Consider the following 10,083-nt stretch of genomic DNA (forward strand, 5'->3'; position numbering starts at 1 on the left):
TACAGAGGATAAATAGGATTAAAACTAAATGATATCCGCCAATATCAGGCCACATCAATTATGCTTGCAACGATGCAATTGAACTGCCTATTTTTTTTCCTGTGAAACACACAGTATTGGAAGAAAAATCTGGTCCAGTTCCAAGCTGGGAGAAAGACACTGGAAATAAAATGGAGGCAGGTTGCAAGAAAAAAGGTCTCTGGTAGCCAGAAACTAGTGACAGCAGTATGTTTCTGCAGTGGCTGACAATGCCACTGCAGAATGGGGTTGAGTAGGTGGAGTTTTATACATTCTTTGGGGCTTTGTGATTTAAATGCCTGTTTCTGTGCAAGAATATGTCCTTCAATATTTTAAAGGCTGTTGCCAGATTCCTGTGGGATCATGCAGGGGTCATGGCTGGCTCTACAGGAAAAAGGGAAATGCATATCCTAGGTGTTTGTCTGAGCTAATATTGTCAACTTGGCCCAGTCTTTCTGCATGGGTATAAAATCTCCATTCCTAAAGACCAGCCTCTTCAGACTTCTATTTGAGGCTGTTTTCCTATGGCAGGAAAACATGTTGCCTTTTGCCTTTGTTAAGATTTTTCTCCATATCTCCTCTGAAGCAATATTCTATCCTGCCTCTTTTTAATATTAGAAATAAAGAATATTTTAATCTTGGGGTGGTGGGGCTTTTCTACAATAAGAACAGGCAAGGCTTTGATTGTATTATTGCTGCTACTTTTTACTTTTTGGACTACCAAAAAATCTGGTAGGTACTATGGATAACCCTTTCCCATTAATTGTATTTCATTTCAGACACTGGTGGTTAGTAGCAAAGGAAATTTGGGGTCCTGGGAAAAGTATCTGCAGCACAATGGGGCTCACAGACTTCAAAAGACGTATACTCAGGAGAATCTTCAAGGGAGGCAAGAGGGGGCCAAATGTAACATATTTATTGACACCATAGAAATACTACAACTTACATACTTGTGGCCGGCATAATGCCTCAAGAATATAGTGGTAACTTTGAGCAATGACATCATTGCATCTGTGTCATAATTTTGGTGTCATCATGGATTTTTGTTTGCTTGTTTCTTTGTTTTGCAGGCACCCTTATCTATGGTTCAGAGGACATGCAAGAATGAAAACATTCTGATCTTCAAGCTTTTGCATTAGCTATTGACATTGGACATTTCTATAGTGCTGAGTCCAAAAATCTAAAAACACATTGTGATTGTTTTTAAAATTCTGGGAAAAAGCAAAAAAAAAAAAATATTGCTATCTCCTAAGCTCCTGTCATTGAAATAGCAAAAGTCCCTTTGAGAAAATAAAATAACATGAATGTCTTGCACATTCTCCTCAAATTCATCAGTTCTGGGAGCTGACAAAAGCATCAAGCCACTTTGCTCATTGAAAGAATTGAGGCTCAGAAACCCAGAGGTGGATGAACCAAGAGGGAATCTGGAATTAATGGGGAATCTGGAAACTCCAGAGAGTCATACATTTAAAAAAAGTACTTTTACTGCAGTTTTAAATCAATAACAGGTGAACCAGAAGTAAATCAGATCCATTCTTGATTCAGCTAATCTTGTGAGGTCCCAGTGGTGTGGAACTGCTTTAGAAGATTCAGAGTGGAACTTTTTCATCCTTTTCTACAACTAGAGTAAATTAGTACTGTATGAAAGCATGTTCCAATCAAAATTCAATCAAAATTCAGCACTGGTTTTAATGGGGCACTAAATATCTGTATATAAGCTTCAAAGTATATATAACTAGATAGTGCCCTGAGAATTCTGAAGCACAGGAGTTTGGTTGTTTGTTGACATGCCTTGAATAGGGTCCTTCCTCAAGATGACTGCTAAATGGTAGGAACTTTTTTTCTCTTCTGCTGATGATCTGCTGATTTTGCTACCAAACCTGGTTCTTTGGCAGCACTGCTTCCTGGATTTGAATGGGAGTACTTAGGAATGATCCAAGATGAGTTTTGAATGACCGTGGATCCACCTGGGACAACGAAACTTAAAAATTACACTTCCTGGTGGGAGCAGTTGAAAGTCAGATCATCCATCTTTTCCCCTTGACAGATCATTCTTTTAAGAATGGCTGGGTTTTAATTACACTTTTTGAAGTTTTTGTTTTATTTTGCTTTTTGACTCTAAAAGTTAACCGGCTGTTTGAATGCTAATTTATTTTAACCCCCTGCTGGATCTTACCTGGGTATTTTGGGGGGGTCTCTTTGTTTTCATCTATTTAGTTATTTTGAACAACTCTTGCTTTTCCTTAAGGAAATCACATTGGCCTAGTTTTGCTTACCAAGATGGCTGCCGAAGGGTAAGAAGATTTTTTTTTTTCTCAGCCAGAAATCTGCTGATTTTGCTGCTGGCTGATTCTCTGGCAGTGCTGCTCCTGGATTTGAATGGAGGTGCTTAGGACTGGCACAAAATGATTTTTGGATGCTGTGGACTCATTTGGGAAGGAGAGTCTTGAAGATTCCAGTTCCCTTTGAGAGCGGTCAGAAAGACATGGGCATATAACTTGCTGTATAGTCAATATCTCTTTGAATCTGCAACTTCTGAGTCAGATTCCTCAAAAGCTTCATGCCTGCACTTATTTTCCACAAGCAGTATCATCTCATCAAACTTTTAAAAAACACATTTTATTAAAAGTTGCATGTTGTCAGAAGATCTTTTTTCAGATTTCATCCACTGCTTGTCTATAATGTAATAAACTGCTACTCTCTGGAGCTTAAGCAGAGAACAAAGAAACTGGAGCAAAAAAAAAGAAGAAGAAGAAATGTTGTTTTGTGGATATTTTGATCCAAGATTAAAATAAAAATAAAAAAACTCCAAATATTTTGTAAATCAAAAAGATACCAAAACCATCTTGTGAGAATCCAATATTCATATAAATTAAATGGGAGCACTTCATCGTCAACAAACATGCAATGCTTCTATATGGAAAACAAAAGTTATTTAGAACTTTTAGAACCATTTAATTATTTAGAACCAACAAAAATTAAGAGGAAAAAAAGAGAACAGCTGAAGTCCAGCAAGAGGGTTGAAATAAATCAGCATTCAGCCAATTAATCCACTTTTAAAGATAAGCAAAGGAAAAGTTAAATTAAATTAAGTCCCAGGCATGTGTAAAAACCAAAATGCTTACAGGAAGATATACCCCTTTTATGTTCCTTCTGAAGAATACAGTTTTTCAACTTTTCATATTTCATTAAAAATGGGAACATCAGAATAAGCTATGATTATTCTTTTATTGTATGATAGAAAGCAACAGTAAATCATTGAGACTGAAGACAACATTTATTTTACTACCCATTATTGTTAGTGTAGTTAGACAACTTTTAGCCTACAAAATAGACAATGATGTTAGCAGTTCCATTATGTTCCTTCTCCATTACGTTCCTTCTCCAAAATATGGTCTTGGCTTAATCCCTAGAAACTAAAGCAGTCACTTAATATATGTTGATGGAAATGTATATGTCTCATAAACTGACTCTTCCATCCATAGGATTCATTCCATAGGATTCAATAGAGCAGGTACTTTGTAGCTCATTAAATGAGCAGTATATTCTAAAGAGCCCTAGAGTCTCCTTTGTTGCAGTCCCTACTTTTTGGAAATGCATTGCCCTGGAGGCCTTTAAATAATCCTTGAAAACCTGTTATTTTTCTTCCAAATTGTAGAGTAGATTTGGATGTATTCATCTGGAGCGTATTAATTCTTTTGATTGGGGAGATTTATTTGTTGACTTATTTATCTATATAGCAGGCATTGAACTTGTTTTTAATTTATATGTTACCCATAAACAGTATAATGCTGGACGGTCTTCTAAATCTAAATAAATAAATAAATAAAGGTATTGCTCTGGGAGTTGCATTTGGCCTCTACACTTTTAGCATTTTAGAAAATTTATAAGGACACACTTTTGCCAAGCTCTTAATTGTTAATTAGTTGATGTTAATTCTAAATTTAGCTTTCAATGTTTTTGTGTTTTTTAATTTGTTTTTAATTTTCTCAACTTCCTGAGTACTCACCAGCAGAGAAAGATGAAGGATCAATCATACAAACAAATAAATAGATGTCACTCCATATATTTTTGCTTCTTTTAGAGAGATAGTCACATTTTGAAAGAAAAAAAAATCCCTATTTTATATTGTTTATTCTATTTCCCTATTTTAGATAGGAAGTCACATTTTGCAAGCAAAAATATTTCTAACCCCTATAATTTTTATTTTTTAAAGAATGATTCAGTGGTATATGGAGTGGGGAATGGACATATTTTTGGGAGGGAAAATTAGGATTATGATTGAATTTTGTTTGCTATCTCTTGATAAATAAGAACACTTTGGAGTCAATATAGCCTGGCAGTTACCAAAAGAATGAAATTAATGACAGTGGGCTGGAGACTAAGTGATCAGAGTCTAGTTAATCAGATGTCCAGAACTTCTGAACTATAAATGAATCTTTTAATATTCCATGCCACATAGTTTTCATACTTCAAAGTGTGTTTGAATGTTTGATACTTGAAGCTATGATGGACAAAGTTCAGAGTCTGTAAACTTTCTTATTTCATTCTTTCCATGCTAAGACCTAAGAGCATATTCTAGAGCCATCCATTCATCAATGCAGTAATATAAAGGCTGTCCTCATTACTTCTATATTCTTCTATACTTCTATATTGGCAAAGGAATGGTTGAGTGACTCTAGAATATATTCTAAGGCACCAGTGGAGAAATAGCCTAAGTCAGTGTCACAGTGTGTTTTGACATTAATTTATGTGTCTTTATGCGTTAATTTATTAAGTTTAGATTGGGCGAGAGTAACCCAAAGCCAGTGAGCTTCCATAGCAGAAGATGGCCTTGAACCTGGTTCCTTCCAATGGTAGTCAAAGTCTTTACTGCTACACTCATTTACATTTGTATATTCATGGAAATATGACAATGCATTTCAGCTGCATTTCTTTGAGATACATATCACAGTGCAAAGTAGTAAATTATGAATGGAAGAGGGCTTTCCTATTCAATCTCCATTGCTCTCCTCTCTGTATATAGAATTGCCGAGCAGCTGGTTTTCTAACCTAGCACTTGAGGCTTGCGAGGAGGGTGGCATCCAGCAGTAGCAATACATCTGGAGCGTGTCAACTCAGAGATGTGCTGCAACACATCAAAACTATTCAGTTCTGAATAACATTATTTGAAACATTATTGGGTATTTGTTGAGTTTAAGAGTCTGGTGGAAGAAGGAGAATAACTTATTAGAAAAGCAAAGAATAAGCATTTCCAGTAGTGGCTGATGACATGTGTACTTTTTTTTTTTCATTAAAAGAACTTACTCTTCCAATACAGATTAATATGGGGAAAGAGAAAAATGTTATTGAGACTTATCACCTTATAAGAGAATTCAGGGAGAGATGATTCAGTATAAAATTATTCAGCCCCTTCTCCAGAGCCAGTTTACAAAGATGTTGATTTTTTTCACCCACTTAGCTTTCTGCATTCATACAAACATAAACATACATTCCAGGAACATGATATCTGTGGACGTTAATGAATAAAAATCCTACTGTCAACCGAATGCAAAAAAGCGTATGTCCTGCTGGATCATTCCTTTTTCCTAAGTAGCTCTGCTTCAGCCCCAATCAATCACCAAAGGTCACAATACTGTTGTGCATCTGTCATTTTTCAGTGGAACATTCTAATAAGGAATCCCATGCAGCAGTGAAAAAGCACACACAGAGGAACAGCTTATCTTGCCAGATCCTTTTCCTCTTGGGAAAAGAGAAAGATCTCCAAATCTATCACCTCTAATCCACTCTACCCATCCCTGCTTGCCTTTATTGATCTCAGAGAGTCATAAATCAGGCAACTCTTATCATTGGCGTGAAAGCTATCCTTCTCAAAACTATTCTGTATCTATTTTCTGTCTCTAGATGAGAAACATTACTTTGGAATGTCAAGACAGGATAAAAAATGAAGGCCTTTATCAAGTTCAGGTTTGACTTGGGAGTCAAACTGAACCTGGATTAATAACTAGATCAAACAATTGATCCTTAATTAAAGAGGTCAAAACATTTGATTCACCGATAAGTGACTAATAACTGAAGTTAACTATTAATGGTTAGATAAGTATTTTTTTATTTGTATTTTTTATCCTTTCAACTGGAACCTTTGTACTCCACTCAGCTATAATGCTTGAAAACATGTAACTGTTTAAAACAGATATTTTAGAATAGGGATTTGAATTTTTTAAATAAAGGCTTTGTACCCTACACCTGAAGAATTGACTGCTTTTGTTTCATGCACATGAAGAGGCAACTTCAGAGTTCATTAAAGTTATGCTTTATGAGACCCATGGGTTAAGTAGGAGAGATGAACTTTTGATCAGTGGGCTGTTTTATACTTTTTAATAGAAAAATGCACAATTCTCCCATTGTGACACCTTTTACAATTCTTTTACTACTTTAAAATTAACAACTCTGTATCTAGTCTCTGGTGGAGTCTGGTCCACTCCTCCATTAACATGAAATTGTTGTTAATTAAGAAGTTAATGAAAAAATCTTCATGCAAGGCAAATTTGGCAATTGTAATCATCTCTTTTGAAACTATAGAAATGAGTGATGAACTGGGAACAAACCTACCCAAAGATATATGTTTATTGATATATGATGTTCATTTTTGAATGTTGCTATATATTTTCTGTTCTCTTTATTTTTAAATTTTAATTTTCTTTATAAGCGGATTATTGATCAAAATGAAGAAACTTACTGACTTACTAATGGGTGGACCAAACACTTCTGAATTGTTTTTAAGTGTTCCTGTATTTTAGGATTATTAAAAACTTCAGTTTCAATTCCAGAAAGATGCTATGTTCTATGAGGGATATAGCTACTTTAAAAAATTGAAGAAAGATGCTATGTTCATATCCTGGCATTGTCCCCAAAATATTTAAGAATCAAATTTGATATAGATAGCAACTACTGGAACAATTCTAAGTTCTGTTCAGATTTATTGTAATCATTGTCTATTCTTTCAATTTGTAATTTCAAAGCAACTAATTTAAATAAGGATCTACATAAATTAAGTGTCCCAGGAGATATATAAATATGATGCAACTATCATGTCATATCCAATTGTCTGAAAGGCTATCATAGAGAAGAAGGAGAGTCTTTATTGCCTTAGACAACAGGAACAAAACCAGTGAATTAAAATGACAAAAAAGGAAGTGCAGGCTAGACATCAGAAAACCACGAATAACCAAAGATCCATATACAAATACCCGCAAGAACCTCAGAAAATTTATATATATATATATATATATATATATATATATATATATATATATATATATATATATATATATATATATATATATATATATATATATCACTATTAATGTGTGCCAGTGTACTGTACAGTACTGTGAGTAAAAAAATGTCAATAAAAGTTCTCCTATCTTCCTTCTTTCTTTCCCAACCCTATTCCTCCCCACTCCCTTCCCAGCCAAGTACTTACCAGATCTTATCCTGTTTAACTTTCTAAAATCAGCCTACTGAAATAAATACCAAACTAAACTGCCCAATAATTTACCTACTATCACTATCTTGCAGCTGATTTCAATGTAAACAGTCAATCTGCAGTATTACTAAATTTTGCTAGGCATCTGCTGCATGTTATTTTCTCTTCCTTGATAATCTAGTCTTAGCTGGGCAAAACAGTCTGGAGTCACTGGCAAGAGCAGCTCAGAGCAGAGAAAAGTCACATGTGTCCCCATATACCTTTCTCTACGAGCAGCCTCGTCCCCTCATTTGCGAAGTGCGCTAAGTTTAAAGGTGCTGTGAGAGGCTGCTTGCATGGAGAAAAGTTAGTGGGAGCAGCAGTTGAGGTGGTCGGTCACCTGTCCCAGGGCTCATGCTCACCATACCTGTGGGGGTGGGGTGGGGGATGCAGTGGCAGCAAGGCTGTAATGGCAATAGCAGCAAGGAAGGCGATGGCAAATCCGGTAGCATTGGGGTTTCCGGGACCAGCTCCCTGCCGCCGGCCATCCATGCAGCTGCACACATGATGCATTGGGGCTTCCAGGCTCTGCTTCTTGCAGCCCCCATCAGCTTTCTTGGATTTGATCAAGGGGCGACTTGCTGACATGAGCCTCTTCACATGTTTCTTCCTGCTGCTCTTGCTGAGAGAACAAGAGAGTTTTTCCTGGCACAGTGAAATGCTTGCAAGTCCCCCTCCCATTGGAAATTGCTCCCGAGAAGCAGAGAGAAGCAGGATTCAACCTGGCTGCTTCTCTGCTGCCAGGGAGCCATTTCCAATTGGAGAGGGACTTGCAAGCATTTCACTGTGCTGGGAAACTCTCTTGCTCTCCCAGCTAGAGCAGCAGGTGAGAGAGGCAGCCGCTAACCTGGCTGGAGCCTACACGAGCTTCTCCATGTGTTCCCTGCTGGAAGGCAAGTGGGGGAGAAAGGTGACCGTCGGCAGCAGCCAAAGACAAGTGGGGGGGGGAGGCAACTGGCAGTGGCAGATAGGTGACCGGGGCTTGCAGAGCCTCACTCACCCAGGAAAATCAGTCCAGGTAGGGCCGCAGCGGAAAGCAGGCAGCAATGGTTGGCCTGGCAGGTGTGCAAAAGCAGGCTGCAGGCAGCAGTGTCACGCGATGTGCGATGTGCGTGCATGATAAGGACTGACTGGGCAGGTAGCAGAGAAGCGGGCGGAGAGGGGCGGGACCAGCCAAAGACCCGATTTACCGGTTCTACGAACTATGGAGAATCATAACAACTGGTTTTACCAAACCAGTCGAACCGGTAGAATTCCACCTCTGGATGTTACCTAGTTTTAGTAATGAAGCATCTGCAAGAAAACAACCGTGCTCAGAGAGCACCAAGGACCCCTAATTTTAACTCTGAGCTACAAATATTATCCTACAGTGGAGGCTGGATAACAACCCCACAAAGGTACTGTTGTGTAAACTGTAGTTAGCAGGATATTGGATATTGGATTACATGTAAGGTCTGTAATTGAGTGAAATATAAAATAGATATAAATACTCCAAACATTTGTACCCAATGCTTTATCATTTTTTGTTTCTAAATTATTGCTGATAATTTGGCTTATGTATCAGTGTCTTTTGAAGGACAGCAAGATGACACATTATATTGGGGAAATATAAACAGTAGGAGCAAAGCTGAAAAGGTTGTGCTCCAGAAGTGTCTGATACAAATGTGTTTGAAAAAAATGACAAAATACTCATTGCAACATCATGCAATGAGAACTCAGATACAAATACATAAGTCTCATGTTTGCACTGCAATGAACATTTCATCATTTTCTCTGACACAGCACATGCCCATTATATTCTTCTTTAATTTTGCCACGTTAAGAAAATAATCATGGTGTTCAGTTAAATGTTGAAGGCCCCAGTCTTCAACCATATTATAGTGCAAATCAGTAACTTCACAATGATGACATAAAAGTGGAATGGCAAACTAAATCTAATACTTTATTTTTATTAGCACCATTCAGCCAGTAGCCAAAACAAGCACAGCAAGACCCTATAGCTATGTAGAATTTACAAGATTATTGTTCTGCTGACTCAGCTCAGAGATCTGGTAGCAGAGAATGCTGTAGAAGCCCTCTTATTTATTTCAACCACTTATAATTTTCTCTCACATCTGGCATCTGCAGAAGAAGTCAACAAAATCAAGATGGCCTTGCTCCCTTTTGTATGTGTGTCAATGTCACATATATGATCAAAGGCTTTGATTCCCAACTAACTTTGCTTTTTGACATGAACCCTTGCAAAATACTGTGGTCTTTAATACATGATCCAACTCCTCAAGGCCAGCCTATTACAAGATACTGAATGTTACAGATACCATAGAGCAGGGCTGTTAAACTCATGGCCCACAGGCCAGATCCATCACGTGCTGGCAATACCCATGCCCGGTTTAGCAAAGGCAGGAAAAGTCCCAATACATTGTGACACCACCATAATGATGTGAGTTTGACACCCCTGCCATAGAGGATAAAGTTAGATCCTCATGGTAGAACACATTAGAGGTTTTCATTTTTGTCACCTCTCCAGATATTTGAAA

Source organism: Notechis scutatus, chromosome 4, assembly GCF_049901735.1.
Source record: "Notechis scutatus isolate UNSWTSFEM ecotype Mainland chromosome 4, rNotScu1.2, whole genome shotgun sequence".
NCBI classification, from domain to species: Eukaryota; Metazoa; Chordata; class Lepidosauria; order Squamata; family Elapidae; genus Notechis; species Notechis scutatus.